At 45.4% G+C, this 22,049-nt stretch overlaps 1 pseudogene; it reads left to right on the top strand.

Moving 5' to 3' along the window:
* Positions 1 to 5: 5 nt before the first annotated feature.
* On the top strand, positions 6 to 12,872 carry LOC126564141 (uncharacterized; annotated as a pseudogene).
* Positions 12,873 to 22,049: the final 9,177 nt, after the last annotated feature.

A 22,049-nucleotide genomic window follows, 5' to 3' on the forward strand; every position in this document is an offset into this window, starting at 1 on the left:
AAATAATGCGGCATGAGATGGAGCTATTATCGGGGCTGTGCCGGTAAGTAGTGGATGAGTCTGTCCATCCGACGGGGGGGAGCGATCAATCAGGCGACGTTTTGCTGGATTAGCCGGTTCGGTTAAAGGTGTAAGCGTGAATTCAGGAGTGTGCGTTTCGGTTGCGGGGGTGGTGGGCGGGGGTCGGACACTAGTGTGATGTGTCAGTGAAGAAAGCACTGAAATTTTGCCACAATGGACTCTTGTAGTAAGTCAATTCCTGTCTGTCACCTAAAGCATTTATTAGGATAGTTTTCACTTCTTCAAAAGAAGTAGGATTTCCTGCCAAGCATAGTATGTCCTTAGCCTTTCCTTCTATCTTGTTAAAAACTGGATATGGTGCGATTGGTGGTATGCGTGCCGATCGAGCCGTAGAGGGAGGGCGCGGGATGGAGGAAGCATCGTGAGGGGGTACTGCTTATTAGTAGTTTTAGCACGGCTACTGCCTCGAGCGCAATCTGTTAAGTCCATTGCGCCTTCAAGAGAGAAGATACTCTCTTGAGATAGTGTGGGTTTAAGTCGCATATCCAAGCGAACAGGCGCAGCATCCTTAGACTGGCCCAAGATCGTAGAAGCAGCTCGTGCAGCCGCTGCTGTATTGGTCTTTTTGGTACGACCGCTTTTTTGAGAGCGTACTTTGATGAAATTATCATCGTTTTCATCCTCTAATGTTTCCTTATCGAGAGAGGAGAGTTTTACATGTTTGTCCGATAGATCGGCTGCTGCTGATAACGTGCTAATCGCAGAGGGACTAGAGGTATCTTCCCTCTTTTTCTTTCGCCCGTGTTTCGTCATTCTGGGAGAATGACGCACTGTACTCGTAACGAAGATTTGGATAGTTTGGTAGTATTTCGCGCACTTAGAGAAAAACACGTCCGTTCGTGTCGACTGCTAGACACGACTCATGATCATTCATGTGCTGTGTAGTGTCATTGTTGGTTATAGCTTGTGGTACCAAAGATGATTGAGGTAATGGAATAAATTGCGGCAGACCAATGTTTTGTGAAAGATTATGAGGCTATGCATGCCTGATTTGAATTTCAACGCTGTTATTTGCATTATTTGATTATTAGCTACTGAAGGCTGGTACGTTTTTTCGATTTGATTCGTTTTGGGCGTTGATGGTATAGCCCTTTCATCGTGATGGGATTGTTTGACGCTTTGCTTAGTGATTCGATTTGTATGTTTTCCATTATTGGAACTTGCTATGATATTATTGTTCGAAGCACTAGGAATTTTAGCTATAATGTGTGGTTCAGGGCAAGGTAGAGATTATTCCTTAGCCAGAGGATGTTGCACAACTCTCGTAGTAGTTTGAGTATTATTTAGTTGAAATCTGGTTTTTTTTTCCATAGAACTGAAACTGGCTATTATGGTTTAACCAAACGTTGTTGAATGCTCCAACGGAAGAAACTCCCAGAAATGGTAAAAAAGGTGTATCAGCTGTGATTATACTTTGAGTCGTGCTGGTAGTTCTCTGGAATCTTTTTCGTCTAGTTGAATCTTTATTAGTAGTTGAAGTCTTTCAAATGACTCTTGGTTTTTTAGAAGTGTTGTTAGTCTTTGTGGTGGGTGGGTTAGTACTTTTTTCTGGAGGCTCTTCATTTATAATAATTGCACTTTGGACTGTAGATGCAGTTGTGTTTGAAATAACTCTTGGTTTTTTAGAAGTGTTGTGCGTCTTTTTGGTGGATGGCTTGGTACTTTTTGCTGTTCCATTATCAGCGTTTTGTTTCGCAACACATCTTTTATTTAAGAAGAAGGAAGTATCGGTGAATTCAGTATAACAGCTTTTCGCTTTCTGTTAGCATTCAGAACTTGTTTTTCGGCCAAATCGCTAGTTGCAGCTAAACTCCGCGTGCTGTGAAGCATCATACTTTCTATTGGGGAATCAACTGCTGATTGTGATAATGCAGAGGTTTCATTTTGAATATCATTCACCGATGGTGCAGGTGAATCATCCACAGTGAGATCAATTATAGAAGATGGCCGGGTCATCACATACCGTGAAGACCCGGTCAACAAAGGATTACCAGGAAACTCGATCCCTGGCTGCAGCTTCCCATCCGTGTAGGCACTCGATCTCCGACAGATCACCCTTCACCTGATCCAGCCAACGAACTCGCTGTGCTCCCCGACGCCTCGTGCTAAGCTGGGGGTCGCTGACGAATGCCTTCTTGGCGGGGCAAGAATCCGGCTTCCTCTTAACATGCCTCAGCCATCGTATCCAGGCGGTCTTTGCTGCCATCAGGATGTATGGTTGTCCGTATAGCTCAGCAAGCTCGTGGTTCATCCTTCTCCTCCACATTCCATGCTCGAACACACCGCCAAAGATGGTCCGAAGGATGCGACGCTCAAACACGCCAAGAGCGTGCATCGAAGTCTTCTGGATCTCAGCAGACGGTGAAAGCCGTAGTAGGCACGATTCCCCTGTACAATGCGTCTCCGGATTTCGCTGCTTTACGACAGTCCTAATATAGTAGAACCCTTCGAGGCTGTCGCCGTCGACTAACACGCTGCTTTGCACTCTGGCTCTAACACGATCAGAGCTTTCGGCAAGCAGGTATTTCCCAAATAGCCAGAACTATAAAAATCGAGCTCTCTAGCTGCTAAAGAGCTGTTTTAAGAAAAATCGAACTAAGGTTGAACTTTGACGCTTCTTGAAAAGAGCATAGAACTTAATTGACTAATGAAGGTTGTTCAATAGCTCTATTTCGGTTGGGGCGCAAAAACACGTCATACTCGGTTGAGTGCTTGTCGAAGAGTACATCATTTACTCCATGTATTTCCTCTTTCCATCTATAATCTTTCGTTCGTCCTGTTAACTAATACTAATACATTCTATTAGAACTTATGCTATAATCCACAATAACCAATTCATGAAATCAAGTAAAGACATACTTTTCACGTTACGTGTGTAAATGCTTCCTAAACATTGAGTTCGAGATGTTCCAATTTTTCACGTTTATTTTATTTATTATTAAACTGGGTTGCCTATTGTGGTTTGATGGCTGTTTTTTTACCTTTTAATTTGCGGGTTTAGACTGCAACAAAACAAGCAGAATTATTTGAACAGCACAAACATATATTCGCCTGCGTATTGTTTTTTCCAGTTCCGCAGAACTAGAACACACAGAAGCCATTGAATCTGTCTTCTCATTGCCGGAAATAACACAATGAGAAGGGTGGGCCCCTTATTAGCGAGATGCTAAACGCCTTATCGCATATTGAACCAAGTAGTTCAAGGATTTTTTTATGGTGAGGACATTTTGACTCTTAACAACCTTTGCGGATATCAGTGTCTCAATAGCATTAAGCTTTTCAATGAAAATAGTGCGTAAAAGATTGCGGCTAGCTCTACCGTGTAAACACTGCATGGCTGCCTCATTTTGAAAAAAGCTTAGGTGGACTCGCTAAAAACACCGAAGCTAGTGCCCTCCTCAGAGGATGATCCATCTGTGTAGTATTGGCTTATTTAGTCTAAATGATCATACTTGTTCATGGAAATTCCCGGAACTACCCTAGGGCAAAGATCATTCGGTATGGTCTTAATTTCCTTGCGCAATGAGGAACTGTTGTTAAAACAGAACTGTAGTTCTCAGGAAGGGCAGCACGATTTAATGCCTGTGGAGCGCTAGGATGCACTTGTAGTGTAACAAATTCTTGAGGATTTTGCCCTTAGAACCTGTCTCTAGAAGCGTTTCGAAATTTTCTATTATCAAGGGAATGGATACTGAACAACGGACTAGAAGTAGAAGACGAAGCGACAGCATTTCAAAACGTAGTCTGAGCGGCATCACTCCGATCATCACTTCTAGGGTCACGTTGTGTGTAGATTTCATGCTCCCTAGTGCGAATCTAAGACAGTGGTACTGTAGTCTTTCAAGCTTGAGTATCAGCGTATTGGATGCCCAACGGAAACATATGCTTCCATATTCCAATACGGATAGTACCGTTGTCTTATACAATCTCAGGACGTCTGATGGATGTGCTCCCCACCAGAATCCTGTGATTGTCCTTAGAAAGTTGATTCTTTTACTGAATTTTTGCACCAGATGGGTGATATGTGTACTGCAGTTTAGCCTAGAATGGAACCAAATACCAAGGTATCCAAAAATGTCGGTAGTTGATATCTTTTCACCATAAAAAAGACATCAATTTTCGGGTCATATAGTGTTTTCTTCCTGTTTTTTCCCCGATTCACTAAAAGGAGAAGGTTTCGTTTCAAAGAAACTGCAACGTTAGCTGAATGTGACCATTGTTATGCCCTTGTATCTCTAGAAAGATAGACACCATGTTCTGCCTGCTGCCTGCAAGCCTGCAAGCTCTACGACCTGGCCATCCTTGAACAAATAATAAAAACTATCTAGAAATACGGTTTGGCCATTTAATTACAAAAAATCTTAAAATGAAGATATTATGTATAATAGACGGACAAAGAGAAACCAATAATCCGATAATAAACCAATAAAATCCGATAAAGTTAATAATTAACCAATAAAATCAAAAACAGGGCTCGCTAATTCAGGCATGCTTATTTAATTGCTATCAAACTATAGGTGAGGGTTTTTCGTTTGAAACACAAGACACTGCCCCTGATTCCACTATTGCTATAAATCCCTTTATTCTTAAACTAGACCGTTCTCCCTCTGGTCTCGTATTTGCAGTACGCACATGTCTGGTTGGATGATTCTTACAGTAATAAGTTATTTGTCATCGTTATTCAACAGCATCACATTTAATTTCATTTAATATCATTTCCTTTATGAGTAAGCAAAACGGCCTGGTCGTTTTACAGGAATAAAAAATCATTTATTAGTTCAACGGACCTATAGGCCCGTCTAATATAGTACTAAGCCAAGTGCGTAATAGTTATTACGGTAGACGGTAGCGAAAGAGGGATAGTTAGATGGGTGACTAAAGTTTAGTCAACAGGTTGGTTGCGGAGATTACGGAGGCGGTTGATGAAATCTGTGCGGGGTATGCTGGGCTCAAACAGATTACAAACAGAGTTGGATTAACGACACATTATATGCAATGGTTCCCAACCGCCAAAACGCGTACGGCGGTTCCCTATGGCGGTCAGATCTTACGTCTGCCAGTCTGGCAAGGACGTATAACTGAATTGAGTTTAGCAGTTCAGGGAGTCGGTGTAAGTAGAGTTGAGCAATCAGCGATGAAGACACTCTGAACGTTCCGGTAGCGATCACTAAGAGGCTCGAGACCGAATAAAATGCAGCGAGTGTAGTATTCCATCTCATTCCAATGATGGTGCGCGTGGCTTGTGGCTTTGCTGTGTACGGATTCGAGTCGTGCCACAGAATGAGTAGCGGTGGTCCACCAAGCCACAGAGGCGTATTCCAGTACCGATCTTATCAATGAAAAGTAAAGCGGTTTGTAAAGGAAACTGTATCACGGAATTCTCGAGTTAACCGTGTAAGCATACCAATCAGTTGATTGTTCCGGGTGATAACGTTGCCTAGCTGGTATTCGTTGCTCAATTTTTTATCTAGTATAACCCCTAGGTATCTAGAAGTATCCCTACGGCAGACGTATTCTTTTCGTTCGATAATCGTGCCATTCATTTTACTATGATAGATATTCATATCATGTATAAATCCTATAAGCTCAGGCTACTACGATTGAAACGTCAAAATATGAATCTTCAACAATGCAGCACCTTTAATTGTTTTAGTCGGAACCTTCTGTGTCGCCATCATTTGTTTTGGTGCTGCTATAAGTTTTTGATGAAGCTTTTGTCAGTCCGACATACGACGAACCTTGCATAGCCAAGCTGCGCTTGCTCTGCATGTATCCAATCAGTGTGTTCGGGCATTAAACAGTATCGGCAATTAGAATTTTGCTCAATATACGAGGTTGTCGTGCATTCGTGCGTTCGTGCTCGATAGTAATAGTTGATCTGATATAAAGTGTTGGTGATCCAAGGACGATTTTAAACAGTATGATCGGTATTTTTTTAAGTACTTGCTTTGGTTTCCGTCGCACCATTCTTCAGCAGAATTGGTAGCGGATAGGACGTTCCGTCAATTTTTAATAAATGTTTCCCTTGTTGTTATGCGACAATCAGCTCCGTTTGTTATATCGTTTCCGTCTCAACGTAAACGATTGCCATTGTGGTGCATTACTTAGGAGGACCTCTGCAGATTATAGCTTGTCAAAAATAAAGTATATGACGTATTCCTATATCTTAGGTTTTTTTTGTTTTTCTCGTGATTTGAACAAAAGCTCTGATCGTTTTTTTAGTGTGAGAGTATTGATTGTATAATTTCATTTGTTCTGTAATCCGCATTATATGTTTTGTTAGTGTTTTTCAATGGTTTATAAATGCGAAATAAAATAGATTTGCTGTGGGTAATGTTCAATCAATGTTTAACTTCCTCTTTTTTGCTTCCAGGCAATATAATAACAATCAGAGAATATCTGCCTTTATGGGACAATGTATGAGTGAAAGGTAAACGATACCAAACACGATACCCTTTGTTACAAGAATATTTTTGTATTTTTAGTTTTAATAATTGAAATTTTATTTTTATTGACAAATAATATTTTACCAAGAATTGTTTATGCTTTATGTTTTTGCTTATGATTATGATGAAAATAATTTTAATTTACTATTGTGTGCACTGAATTTAGAAAGACTTTGTTACTAGTAACGGCTGTATGATTTTATGTTGCTGTTATCAAATCAAGCTTTAGGTGTCGTTTTTTCTAAAATTATAAAACCTTAAAAAGTTATATTTATTTAAATGTATTCGATATTTTTATTCCATTACGACGGCTTGACCGTAGTTCTATATTTTCTATTTTGAAACAATATGAATTTTCTCCCCCAACTACAAAAACTTTAATCCATAACTTTTTGTTCCTGGTTGTTTTGTTAATATTTAACTTTGTAGTTAATTTTGTTTAAATTAGCAAATTAGCAAATTTGTTGTTGTTAACATTCACTTCATTCGCATTTACCCTAGACATTTTCTTAATTGCAATTTAAAAGATATTTTTTTGTAATTTTTTAAACATAATTGGTTATAAATATTTTTTTAGTGCAAATTCTAGACTTTTGTACTTTATATTATGAATTGAGACGGCACGATGGTGTAGGCGACAACGGCGCCGATCTTCAAACGGTAGGACCGGGGTTCAAATCCCATCCGGACCGTCCAACCGTAGTGAGGACTGACTAACCAACTACGTGGTATCGGCAGTCTAGAAAGCCATTTTCGATGGCCGGCATGACCATCGATAGAGGTCGTTAAGCCAAGAAGAAGAAGAAGAAGATTTTGAATTGAGAAGCGTTCACGTTAACTGTCATAAATTTTGTTTATTATAAGTACATGATTGTTGTTTAAGAAATTGATTACACAGTAGAAATGACCGATTGAATGAGTAAATTATTTTACTCATTCATTCAGTATTTGTTTAATTGTTATACTTTGTTGATTTAAAAAAGTTTAACCATTTTTTCGAACAACTGACAACTAAGCTTTTTTGCATACATATCTTTTTTTACATATTATCGTGGTTTCTAGTGAATTGAACTTTATTATTATTGTTCGTTTTTTTATTGATAATCTCAAGGGCCTCGAATTTTACCGGATTTATCTACACATTATTTACATTCAAAAGGCGTACAGTAAAATAATATTTAAATTTATCAGCAACTTATTTATTTACAATTAGTTATGACGTTATCGTGCCATATTGTGATTTGTCATCAACTTCTTAACATTTAAAATTCAAAGAACAATCGTCATCCCTACTGCATGGCATCCGGACGATTCCGGAATCAAAAACAAGTCCGGGATCAAAATCGAGTCCGAGGTCAAAAGCGAGCCTGGAGTTAAACTAACATTTTTTCTTTTATTTTTAGGGACTTTGTGAGTCTAAGCGAGTTTAATCAACGATTTTCCATTGAATTGTTGCTACTTTTTTGCATTATTTGCCTGAATCCTTTGGAACAATTACCGAATCATTGCAATAAGGTGATAGTGTGAAGTGATTATGATTTTGTAGCTTATGTCAATATTAGCAGCAGTGACCTTGAAAAACGCACATTTTAAGTTATTGCAAATCGTTGGTCGTGTTCAATGGTTGCTTGAGCTCCTTGGAAGGTTTTGCTGCTTACTACATTGAATTTGCTTATCGATCTGCTGTGAGTTTAACGCTACTTGGGAGTTATTGCACACCCGCGGCCGCTCAGTTCGTTTACCGTTAAACCCTGTTTTGGTCATTTTTAAAACCCTTTTGTATTGTTGTATGAAATGCTGTAAATTCTTTATTGAAATACAGTGAATCAGATACAGAAATACAATAAATCCCTCTACGACCGAAAATACACAGGAAGCGCAAATACCACGCCTGTGGTAATCGCATATACCTCTAATAGGACAAAAATGCTATGACAACGAATACGTTGCCTTGGATTTCATTGCAACAACTGAGTTAAACCATGCGTGCTTTTCAGCGAGTGCGTTTTTGTCCCAGTTTCAGTTTGTTTTCCTTATGAGCTATATGGAAAAGAAAGTAACCGGCAAAAAGAGATTATACTTTTCTATCCATAACGTGAAAAGTTTGAGATATGTTTAAAAATCTTCCAAACGTTTCATCATTGAAGTTGTAACGAAAGCAATGACTGCAGCCATGAGCCATGTATTATGAAGAGTTTTTTTATTTAGGGGTTTTAAAGGTCAAGGAATGTAATTATCATTGAACAACCGGAACTCGGAATCATGATCCGGACTTGATTCTGGCCTCAGAGCGCTCCGGCATGATTCGATCCGGCAAATGGTCGGAACTTTCCATCTGTAGTTTAATCTTTAAATCACTCACATGGATCTTCTTTCCTTTTTTTGTTAAAATAGTGGATCTATTAACCTTCTCAATTTCGATCATTCTACATGGTTTTGCTTATTTCAGCCTTCGTTTTGTTTTCATGTATGCTGCTGATTCCTTAGGTATATTTTTGGCTTTTGCTTCTCTGTTGTAATACTGAATATCTTTATCTTGCTTTATCTTCAGTTTGGCTTGTACTTTACTTAAGATTTCAGGTGTGTTATCGGTGGGAGTCATAATTTCAATTGGAGTAAAGGTAGTGTAAGAATGAATTGTATTATTGTATTTATGAACTGAACTCGTGACTAAATCTAAAACCGATTAGTAAGGGTGTTCAGATTTTGTGATACGATATATTTCAAGAAGAACAGAATGGAATCTTTCAATTGTACCATTCATTTCGGTTCTTCCAGCAGCTGATAGATATGGTTTAACATTATATGTATTGAAAAATTCTGTGATTTCCCTTGAGTTAAGAGATTTTTCTCAGTCTATGATAACATTATCGGATGGTTTATGTTTGAGAACTACTTCCTTCAATGCTGGTGAGACGTCAACAGTAGCTCTGGAGTCAAGCTTCACTACTTGTGCATATTTGGAAAATTTATCTACCCAAGTTAGAAAGTAATATTTTTCTAAGAAAAGAATGTCCATATGTAATATTTGAAATGGTGCACTTGGCTAAGGGGTTTTTTTTTGCATCGGTGGCGATATTTTCTATAATATTTGCATTCATTGCAAATGTGACAAGTTCATATGAAATATTTAATTTAAGCATACATTTTTGGATAAAAATATATCGTTTCAGAATTTGTGCTTTGTTTTCTTCTCCTCTCCTATGTGCTCTGTTAGTTTCCTCACTAACTATATTCATTTGATCTGAAGAGGAACTTTGAACTGAACTGATGTGTGATGTGATGATTGCCGTATTGTCGAGGCATCGAAGTAATTCTCTTAAAATACGAAAAGAGGTTCTTAATTTCCACGTGTTTATAATGTTCTTTTATTATGACTTGTTGCCGAAAAGCATTCAGAGGACTTTTAGTAGGTGGCCAAATGTTGAGTTGCTGGCATGGAGCAACAAATCCTACTTAAGGCGTCGATCACGACATTTGCTTTTTCTGGCGAGTAGACTATTTTGTAATCGTGTTCTTCAAGATACGATTTCCATCTCTTTAACGTAGCATTAGTATTATTCTGAGAAAGTGTAAAAGTGAGCGGCTGATGATCCGTTACTATCTTAAATTTAGTGTCATACAAATAGCTCCCAAAGGTTTTCAATGACCAAATTATAGCCAACATTTGCTTTTCGGAAACGGAATATGCTTCTTCGGTTTTTGTTGTATTGATTTTTGTTGGGTTTTTTTTGAGAGGCAAAATGTATTGGTTTATCTATACCAAGTTCACCCTGTGACAAAACTGCTCCTAACAGGTTGGCTGATAAGTCCCCTTTCTAACAAAGAAAAACACATTTTTTTGTCAAGATTCGTTTTTATTATTCAACATAGTTCCCTTCAAGAGCGATACAACGATTATAAAGACCTTCCAATTGTTTGATACCATTTTGGTAGTACTCCTTCGGTTTTGCCTCAAAATAGGCCTCAGTTTCGGCGACCACCTCTTCATTGCAGCCAAATTTTTTCCCTGCGAGCATCCTTTTTAGGTCTGAGAACAAGAAAAAGTCGCTGGGGGCCAGATCTGGAGAATACGGTGGGTGGGGAAGCAATTCGAAGCCCAATTCATGAATTTTTGCCATCGTTCTCAATGACTTGTGGCACGGTGCGTTGTCTTGGTGGAACAACACTTTTTTCTTCTTCATATGGGGCCGTTTTGTCGTGATTTCGACCTTCAAACGCTCCTATAACGCCATATAATAGTCACTGTTGATGGCTTTTCAGAGAGAACAGAGGCCATTACTTTGCCAGCGGACTTTTGAGTCTTTCCACGCTTCGGAGCCGGTTCACTGGTCGCTGTCCACTGAGCCGACTGTCGATTGGACTCAGGAGTGTAGTGATGGAGCCATGTTTCATCCATTGTCACATATCTACGCTAAAACTCGGGTGTATTACGAGTTAACAGCTGCAAACACCGCTCAGAATCATCAACACGTTGGTGTTTTTGGTCAAATGTGAGCTCGCGCGGCACCCATTTTGCACAGAGCTTCCGCATATCCAAATATTGATGAATGATATGACCAACACGTTCCTTTGATATCTTTAAGGCCTCTGCTATCTCGATCAACTTCATTTTACGGTCATTCAAAATCATTTTGTGGATTTTTTGATGTTTTCGTCAGTAACCTCCTCTTTCGGGCGTCCACTGCGTTCACCGTCCTCCGTGCTCATTTCACCACGCTTGAATTTTGCATACCAATCAATTATTGTTGATTTTCCTGGGGCAGAGTCCAGAAACTCATTATCAAGCCAAGTTTTTGCTTCCACTGTATTTTATCAAAACACGAAATTCCTTTTTTTCCATTTTTTTCACAATAACAAAAGTTGCTTGACAAAAGACGCTTTGTCTCACAAACTAATTGACATACAGACGTCAAATTTTGACACGAATCATTTGAAGGTTGGTGCTTTATAAAAATAATATGCATTTAATACTAGCGGCGCCATCTATGTGTCAGGCCGGGGACTTATCAGCCAACCTGTTAGGATTTTGCTCAATATACGGGGTTGTCATGCGTTGGTCCTAGATAGTAATAGTTGATCTGATTTAAAATGCTTGTGATCCAAGGACGATTTTAAACAGTATGATCAGTATTTTTTTGCAGTATTTGCATTGGTTTCCGTCTCATCGTTCTTCAGCAGAAATGGTAGCGGATAGGACGTTCCGACAATTTTTAAGAAATGTTTCCCTTGTTGTTATGCGACAATCAGCTCCGCTTGTTGTATCGTTTCCGTTTCAACGGAGGACCTCTGCAGATTATAGCTCGTCGAAAATAAAGTATATGACGTATTCCTCTATCTTAGGTTTTTTTGTTTTTCTTATGTTCTGGAGATAAGTTCTGATCGTTTTTTTATTGTGAAAGTATTGATTGTATAATTTCATTTGTTATTTAATTCGTATATCTATATTTTATTTTATACTTAGTATATTTTATTATTGTTTTTCAATGATTGATATATGCGAAATAAAGTTGATTTGCTGTGGGTAATGTTAAATCAATGTTTAACTTCCTCGTTTTTGCTTCTAGGCAATATAATAACAATCAGAGAATATCTGCCTTTATGGGACAATGTATGAGTGTGTTGGGTTTCGTTTACCAACTTTTATTGTGTCCGTTCGCTTGGACTGTTCGGAGCTTAAGAGAGCGATCGTCCTAATCGTCAGTCGCTAGCCCCTAATCTAATCGCTCTCGAAGCGATATCATCTCCTGTCGTTGTCCTAACGATCTCTTCTTTTATCTCCTACTGTGGCGCCGCCTAGTGGCTGTTGTCTAATCTGTTAACGTCGATAGCGATAGCCGTGAGGAACAGCGAGGACCACAAAAACGTAGCGCCTTACGGTTCACAACCAGTTTGTGGTTAAAAATCACAGATTTAATAATGAAAAGGATGATCAACAGAATTAGCGTGAGCATCATAACGGTATAGACGAGTGAAGCAGTGGAGCGGTGGGACTTCAACATTACGCCCCAGTACGATGACAATGCTGGTGAAGGCAAAGAGAAGTCATCCACTTCCACAAAATCGCTAGCAAAGATACAGAAAGAGATACGGGACGTTATGCAACAGATTCTTGCGTTGATCCAGCTACCTGCCGTGTCAGGTGAGGATCGCTGCAACTTAGACATAAAGCTGCATACGAAGGGAGACGTTTTCCAAGAAATGCCTGGCATGAAGGAGGAGTTTAATGAAGAGGAAATCGATAGTCTTGAAATCGCGAATGCACAATCCGTCGAGCTGCAACAGTTGAGTACCGGTTTGGACAAGGTTGAAACGAAAGTGGTTTACCGAACGCTTGATCCATAACAAAATCCTGCGGATTTTTCATATTTCCATCCCATCATAGCATTTCATCCCTTCATAGCAGCAAATCAAACAACAACAGGAAAGATGTGAACACCATCTTAAACACTGTATAAATTTTTGACATACCGCCTAATACTTGGGTGCTGCATACGCCTTGCTCTACAGCTTCAGTTAGCGATTCATTCTCAAGCGTGGCACGTTTAGCATGTACTTTAAAAACGTTTTTCGTTTGCTAATGTTGAGCCAAAAAAGTCCTAGGGTTGTCCATTTCAAACTTTAGAAGCAGATTCGACGAAACGTTGAAACTCCGCCAACGTTGATCGTGGGGAAACGTAGCAGCCGACGAACACAACGCCATTCACTTGTGCAAATACTATTCCTGGAATCGTGCTACACCACACCTGTTGAATTGGATGTTCTCCTGTGGCAACGACTGCAACGCTGCCGGCTAAATCCACCGCCCATGTCGCGTTGTTCTGCGGGGGACGGTAAACCTCCGACAAAAGTAGCACGTCCACTCTCTCCTCGCGGGCGGTTTGTATGGCCATGTCCTGGGCAGCCCAGGTTGACCTGCAGCACCCTTATACCCGCGAAGAGGACAATGGTTGAGCGGAACTAGGATGGCCAATGCGGTGGGGCCCTCCACAAATGATGCATTTGGCGTCTTACACGCAGTTGCGCGAGTCAACAAACCCGGGGGTTGGGGTTGGATTCGGATTCCTCGGACAGAGTAACGTTGTTGTTTAAGAGCTGAACTGAGAGTGAATGTATTTCTAAATTTCGTCCTTAAATATAATAAACTATTTCTATTTCACAATATGAGGAAGCAGGATGGAAGGGTTAAGGATTCGTTGTTTCGCTGCTTGCTTGATGGTGGCTTGGAGTACCTGATGTACGACGGTTTAACAGGGAATTCCAATACGGGTCTAGGGCTGCATATGTCTGAATAGCCAGCGTACAGATGACCAGGTAAAGGTGCATGGCGATAGTTGGTGAATTGTTTTACAACAGTATGCTGGCTGGATGTGAAGGACATTTTAGGATGTTGATGTCTGGATGATGTTAATGTCTTGCAGCTGAACGGATGCTTATGTATCTGTAGCCTCTTCTTCCGGTAGATATCATAGGAGAGGGTACATCCGGTGGAAGGGTTGTGGCGACGAGCGTTAACTCGCGCCAGATGCTCCATTTCACCGCAGCAAATGCATTGCCGCTGACGGACGACGGTGCTGGTGCAGTTTCGTGCCAGATGTCCGATGGCGAGACAACGGAAACATCGCTGCTTCTCTTCGGGCAGCTTTGGTAGCATGCGAACGTGACTGACACATCCACAAAGTCGCAGTTTCTAGCCGTCAAGCTGCCTTGCTCGGGAGAGGGGAAGACGAACGCAGGCACGTTGGGTGCCATCATCTCGCATCTCCCACAGACTCACTCACGTGATACCATTTTCGCCTTGCAGGTGTGTTTAGATGGAAGTCTGTATGTCCTATTCCGTCGCGAGTGGGTCGACATTAGTCACGAGAATGTCACAATCTCAGTGACCACACGCGAAGCTCCCAATTCCCCAAGCACTTCCTGCAGCAGAATATTGACTGCAGCGCTGTCAGCTGACCGACTTATCGGCACACGCAGGTTACCCATGCCAGTGCGTCGGCCCATGCCAATGGCCTCGCGTACTTGCTCCAGCTCTGGTGCCCTACGCAGCTTCAAATAGACTTCTTTCCACGTGGCACCTTCTCGTGGTATTACCTCAATGCGGTCAACGCGAGCGTTACGTGACTTCCGGATCGAGGCACCGACTGGGCTCCGCTGCTGCTATTGCTGCTGCTGCTAGGACGGCTGTTGTTGCTGCTTTTAGCGCCACGACGACTGCTGCTGCACCACAGTTGAGTAACTCAGCGGTTGCTGAGCTGGTTTCGGCTGCTGTGGGCGCTGCTTCTTGCGCGTGTGTACCGTCCACACAACAGAATCCCCCAGATTATCTTCCTGAACCACCAGCTGACTTGGAGGTGGTACCACGGTGCTTCCATCTCGAGTTGCGACAGCGGATTGTTGTCGCTGCTCCTGCGACCAATTCTGCTGCTGAATCTGCTGCTGGTATTGCTGCTGTTGCTGCTGACGCTGCTGCTGGATCCACTGCCGCTGCTGCTGGCTCTGCTGCTGTTGCATGCCGACGAGTGGTGGGCTGCCGTCAGCGCCACCATCATTAAACCTGGCAAGCAGGGACGCCGTCAACTCTCGCTCACGTGCAAGCTCTTGCCGCAGCAATTGCTGCTCTTCCCTAGCTCGCTCTTCTCGTTTATCAGCGTCACGTTTTGCCTCCGTAATAGCGGCTCTATTCACCTCGAGGATCATCCTTATGTTGGCAAGTTCCTCTTGCATACTTTGCAGCTGCTTCTGCAACAGCTCCTTCTCTTGTATGGCGGCCTGCAGCTGCTCCTGCAGCTCTACCACCTTGCTCAGTGTCGAACTGGTGGTGCAAACTTAACAAGAAACTCTATTAAGCGCCACCTTCAATTGTTTCCCGTTCGAAAGATCGCTTGTGGCATCCAACGACGTCAGTCGCGGTCTCAGCGCTCGTGTACCGGCTGCCATATTCGAGGATGGGTGAGGGGTAGGAGAATGACGATCCTCCCCTTTCACTCCGACACCTGCTGACAATTCCCCTGGGAAATGGGATGCTCAGTGAGGCTTCGACGTACATCACACCTCCACTATTTCCGCGGGAAATCTAGGAAAATCCGCTAGAACAACAAGTTTTCCTGTACTGGGTGGAGAGTGTTGGATGGTGCGTGGTCGGGATGATGATTTTCCGGTTCCTCGCTTTTCCGGCTGGTGTGGCCCCCCTGGTGGAAAATCCGGAGACTGACACTGGATCTGAGCGTGTCTTGACATCACGAACAATTTGTCTGATGACACCGACGACGTAGCTCCGCTCTAAGTCCAGGAAAACCGGGAAAAACCACTGACGAAACCAGTTTTTTCGGTGTAAGCGGAGGGTGGTAGGTGGTGGGTGGTCGGGATATTAATTTTACGGTTCCTCACGACGAGACACGTCACTGGAGGGGTCGCTCGATGGGTCTCAGGCGGAAAACTGGGTGACCCCAAAATCACTTTTCCGGTTGGTACAGTTCCAATGTTGGAAAATCCGCTAAAATGACACTGGATCTGGGCGTGTCTGTACCTACCGAACAATCCGTCCGAAGACACCGACGACGTAGCTCCGCTCTAAGTCCGGGAAAACTGGGAAAGACCACTGACGAAACTAGTTTTTCGGGTGTAAGCGGAGGGTGGTGGGTGGTCGGGATGATGATTTTCCGGTTCCTCACGACGAGACACGTCACTGGAGGGGTCTCACGGTGGTGTTCGGTTGACACACCTATCAAAATGATGTCACGTGTCACCTGTCACACAGTTGTCAATTTTGACAGTAAACAATTATCACCGTTCGCAGCCGCTGCCAAACGTATATGACACCACGAAACTTGGCGGGGCCCTCATACACAACGGTTAATTTGAAAATCGTTCGTCGGGTTGCCTCTCAAAATGCTGCTTGGGCTGCCCTATGTCATCGGACGTAAATGTTAAACCTTTGACATCTGTCACATTTTACTTTTTCCGACTTTTCACAATTTTTCCATCGGAAATTGAATGGTCGCACTGCGGCCAACTCAACGATAAACACCGCATCGAAATCCGAATGGAAAATGGCGGAGATATAACGTTTGACGTGAAAATTACGAAAATTATGACGTCACTACTAATTTTCAAATCAATCCGAAGCCGGATGATTTTGTCGTCCGGAAAACGCCATTTTTAGGGCTCCGCAGTGGCGTCCTTTTTTGTATGGCAAATTTTGTCCTTTAATATCTTCCCCAACTTTAGTCCGATTCACACCAAATTTTTACAGGACGTATAACTCACTAAGGCGAAACTTTTGATAACACTAGATGAACGATCGGTGTAATATTGTCGGAGTTATTTAGCACTGAAGTTCGAATTTTCACACGCTTATAACTTCACGAACTCCATCTTTTTTCAAAAACTTTCTTCATCAAAATATGGGCCTTGATGGCCCGCTTTGTTTGATGCCTCAATTTCACAATTTCGTCCACTAGAACTCTTAAATTTAGCTAAAAACCGTCTCACGAAAAACTCCCCTAATTTTAGGGTTAGGATCTCCAAATTCGGAGGGGGGTGTCCAAAATGGCGATTCCGCCCCCAATACAAAAATCCACTTGATTATCACCACAAACAAAAAAGTTTTGGAACCAAAAAAAAATCCTTTATGGGAGCACCTTTGAACACGTCTGCACTCTTAAAGAGCTAGACGCACACTCCGGGATAACTGGCTTTTTTTTTTACATCGTGGGAAATCTTCGAAAGATACGGGCAGAACTGCATGCCGGATTCTTACCGACTAAAACCCACAATGTGCGCAGCCCTCATCTCCCTCACATATCGCCGCGAGGCATGGTGAGGGACGGGGTCTGGCCCTTAGAACGGGCATTAACGCTCGGACCCTTGGTTCCGCTTGTTAGCCATCCCGATGTCGCTGTTGTAGTTCGAGGCTACGCTGATAGGGTGCTTAGGCACCTCTCTGTTCATAATGTAGAGCTGCAAATATTCATCGTCCCGAAGTGGTGGCAGCAGTGACGGCAGCTTCCTGGTCGGACGACATGGACCTTCGTCGCGACTGGTCACTACTGCTCTCCGTACTGGTAAACAAGTCTGCTTGTTTTGCTGCTGCTGCTACTGCTGCTGCTGCTACTGCTGCTACTGCTGCTGCTGCTGCTGCTGCTGCTGCTGCTGCTGCTGCTGCTGCTGCTGCTTTTCGCGCTCTCGCCGCCTTTGCCGCTGCAGACGCTTCCGGGCAGACTCCCGGTTACCGCCGTGGATCGCTGCAGTTTGCAGCTCGAGCACTGAACGAGTACCCGTGCGCAACAACTCATTTTCGCGTCGAAGTGCGGCATTCTCCTCACGGCAAAGACGCAGCTCCTCCAGCGCGGTTGTGAGCTGGGCGGCGATACTCTGCAGCTGTGCCATCAGCAGGGCCCAGCCTCCCGCGTCGATGGACATACCAACTCCGGAGCAGGAGATGCCGATGGTGTTAGCACTGCAGCCGTTGGTGGCTCCAACTCCATGGCCGCCTCCCCTGCCTCACGCCCCGACGTCGCGATGATGGTGTTGTTCATCTCGTCTTCGTCACTGGAGTAACAAAGCTCCATCGTGGGCGTGGCCGGGCGCTCATTCACTGGTGGCTGGGTCACCGCCACCGACCCTTTTCTAGGCCGTAGTTTATACGGCGCACTCATAAGCGGGGATTGAGTCTCGTCCTCCATCCCCTGCGACTCTGGAGCAGCTAGCTCCGCTCCTTCCCCCGGAAAACTCACGAAAACCCTCGAAGGAACGGGTTTTCCGGCTTCAGGGGGGTGGTGGTGGGTGGGAGCGGGGCGGGGTGATGTTTACTGCCTTCCTTACTCCGAGCCGCGTCGCTGAACACCCAACTTCGTACTATCCGGCCGGAAAATGGTGCCGCCAAAATTTGACTTTTCTGGTCGAAGTCGGGTAATCCAGGTTCTGAAGATGAAAATCGATGGAGATTTCCCCAGCGAGCAACTTTTTTCTCTACGCGAAACCGCTAGCTCCGCTCCTTCCCAGGAAAAATCGCGAAAAACCGATTAGAAAACCGGTTTTCCGGCTCCGGGGGGTTGGATGTAGGTGGGAGCGGGGCGGGGGTGTGTGCGTTCGCTTTGTCCCGTTAAGCCGCGTCGCTGGACACCCCATTTGCCCAGGTCCGGTGAATAGTTTGGGGAGGTGTGCTGCCCGGAAAAACCCTGTTTTCCAGGAGGGGTGGGGGGAAATCCTCGCGGGGGGGGGGGGGGGTGTTCTTTAAAATCGGGCTCTGCGCCCCATATAAACCCTTATCGAAAAAGCCCGGTTTTTCCATGAGGGTCGGAAAACTCTTCACCAGACGGCTTTACCGGCTGTAGCGCCCCCTGGTGGTGGAAAATCGGTCGGTTTTCCACGGGGGTGGGAGGGGAAGTCCGCCCGAACAACTCCCCCGAAGACCCCGAGACGCTATCTCCCTTCCCTCCCCGGGAAAACGCGGAAAAACCGTTGGTGAAGGTGTTTTTCCGCTCCAGTGGAGTGGGGGTGGGTGGGAGGGGGGCAGGATGGTCACTCCCAGTTTCCTCTCACCGAGACGAGTTGATAGAGGGGTCGCACGCCCGGATCGGTGGACTGGCCAGCCATGACTCCAGGAATCGGCCAGTGGGCCCGCCGGGAACTCTCGGGAAACCAGGGCGGACACTCCGAACAACCCGTCCGAACACCTGGTGCTCCGCACGAAAATGTTCCGTCCGGGAGTTGGTGCTACAGGGACCGGTTTTTCAACGGTTTTTCACCCACACGCCGCCTTTTTCGGAAGGCGAAAAACGGCGTCCTTTTTGTGTGTGAAACTTTGACGCCCTGTAACTCGGTGAATTTTCACACGATCTTCATCAAACTTTCAGGGAATGTTCTCCTCCAAAAAACGCACGAATCACTATACGGCACCTTTGTTCTAGCTCTTAAGCAGCTCTAGCTATTATTAGTTCAAATTTGACTATTTAAACACTCATATCTCAATGAACTCCATGAATTTCTAAGTTTTTCCTTCACAAAAAGATGCGTCTCACTAGCCCGCTTCTTTAGACACCTCAACTGGCCGGATCGGTCCACTATTTTCCTTATTTTCCGCAAAAAAGCTTCCCGCGAAAAACTCCCTCAGTTTTCCGAATTTTCCGGAAAAATTCGGATGGCAGGCGTAGGACCAAGATCGGGGGCCGCACACGTAAATTCACCGCCCTCACTATGGTTTTCACTGATATTCACGAAAAAAGTTTTTTTCACGGAGTACAACACAGACACGTCTACTCACTTCGGCTGTCCGATCGCAACTCCCCGGGATAACTGGCTTTTTTTATCGGGGTTACTTTATTTCATTTCAAATATCCCCTCACCCAATCCACCTCATCACCCGCGAGGGTTGTTTGCGAGGTGGATATTCTATTGCCTTGTGCAGGCCTCCTGTTCCGTGCACGGATGCACCTTTCTCTTTATTATAATTTTCTTAACTAATCACTGTTCCGTTTTCCCCTTTTTTATGAAGAACAAATGCCCATCCTAACCTTTTCCGTCTCATAACGGTCCCACTCTGCTGCCCCGCTGGGCCACAAGATCACCACTCGCACCACCCACTAGCGCGAGGAGGTGTCTGCCTCCGCGGCAGCCGCAGCTTCGGCCGCCGTAAGGCCGTAGTTGGAGAGAGCCTCCTCCTCGCTGTCGCTGTTCGAATCTTCCCGGTCCTGCACACCGAACAGGTTGCGAGGGATGACGACTTGGCTCTCGCGCCGTCGGGCCCGCCATCGAGCCACTCGCTCGCGTACGGCTGCTCGGCGTGCCTCGGTCGTTGGTGATGGAAGTGGTGATGGCGGCCGCCCACCTCGTGCCGCTTCTCGTCGTGCTGCAGTTGCTGCTCGGCGAGCTGCATTTCGCCGTTGATTGCGGGCTATTGCCACCGAATTATCCCGCTGGGACAGCGCACCATCCTGCGCGGCCAGCATCTCCCGCTCGGCGTTCCAATCGTCCTGGAGTTCGTCCGTGATGCGTTGTGCGGCCTCGCACACACGGCTCCAACGATCGGGACCCTCCAGGAGACAGTCGAGGATGTTGTCGGGAGACACCGGATCCGGCCCGCTCAACAGCTCCTCGCGCATCGCAGCAAACCGTGGACAGTGGAACACTGCATGCTCGGCCGTCTCGGCCACACCGGGGCAGCGCTGACAGTCCGGGGATGACGTGAAGCCCTTGCTGCACAGGTAGTCTCGGAAAAATCCGTGACCGGACAACACCTGTGCCAGCTGGAATGTCACGTCTCCATGCTTCCGTGGCTGCCAGGCTTTGACGTCCGGCACCACACGGTGTGACCAGCGCGTGTACCGGCTAGCCTCACTGCTGTCGGCGTCTGCGTCCCACTCCGCCTGCCAGATCGCATAGGTCCGTTCGCGTTCGCTGGCTCGGACCTGCTCGCTGGTCCCCTCCCGGCCTTGCTGGTGTAGTTGACGGTACACCCGACTATCCTCGTCAATAAGGTGGCAGATCGGGATCAGCCCGGCCAGCAGCACTGCCGTCTCACCACGCACCGTCCGGAACGCTCTGCAGACCCGAATCGCCATCTTGCATTGTACTCGACTGACAAGCCGGCGGAATTGTCGTCTTTCCAAGCCTTCCGACCATACTGAGGCTCCGTAGCGAAGAATGGAGTCCGCTACAGCCGCCAGTAGGCGGGCTCGTGACGATTTCGGGCCGCTGTGATTCGGCAGAAGCCGTGTCACCGCCTGGGCGACCTTCTCCGCCTTCGCCGCTGCCTTCTCGACGTGTGGGAGCCATGACAAATGGTCCTGCAGCCACACGCCCAGATACTGGATGGATCTGGATGCAGGAACCGCTACTCCCTCAACGACGACGCTGACTGCCGGAAACCGCTTCAGGCTTGAAATCACCGTCATGTCCGTCTTTTCCGGCGCCAAGGCGAGACGGTGACGGGACATCCAGCTGCTGATGGTCGCGATCGCTGCCTCCGCCGTCGTGGCCGCTGCTTCGGGAGTCATCGCCGGGACGAGCAGAACCAAGTCATCGGCATAGCCGATTAATTCAGTCCCTTGTGGCAGTGGCACTCCCAGGACCCCGTCGTACAGCACGTTCCACAGGGTGGGGCCCAGGATGGACCCCTGTGGAACCCCCGCGCTGATGTGCTGCTCGACAGGGCCCTCGCTGGTCTCGATGATCAACCGCCGGTCCTCGAAGTAGCTCCTCAGCATTCTTCTTAGTGCGGATGGGACGCCTTTTTCACGCAACGCATTGGCGATGGACTGCCAGGACGCGGTGTTGAACGAGTTGCGGACGTCCAATGCGACCACCATCAGGCAGCGGTTGTCTCGCTGGTTCGTCCGGCGAAAGGACATGGCCGTCCTTCCAGCCTCGACAACACGCTGGATCGCACTGATGGTGGATCGCCCCTTGCGGAAGCCGTACTGGTGCTCCGACAGCCGTGGAGCGTCGGGATCCTCAAGATGGACGTTGAGCCGGGACAGGATCAGGCGCTCCAGCACCTTGCCGAGTGCGTCGAGCATG

Source organism: Anopheles maculipalpis, chromosome X, assembly GCF_943734695.1.
Source record: "Anopheles maculipalpis chromosome X, idAnoMacuDA_375_x, whole genome shotgun sequence".
Classification (NCBI taxonomy): Eukaryota; Metazoa; Arthropoda; class Insecta; order Diptera; family Culicidae; genus Anopheles; species Anopheles maculipalpis.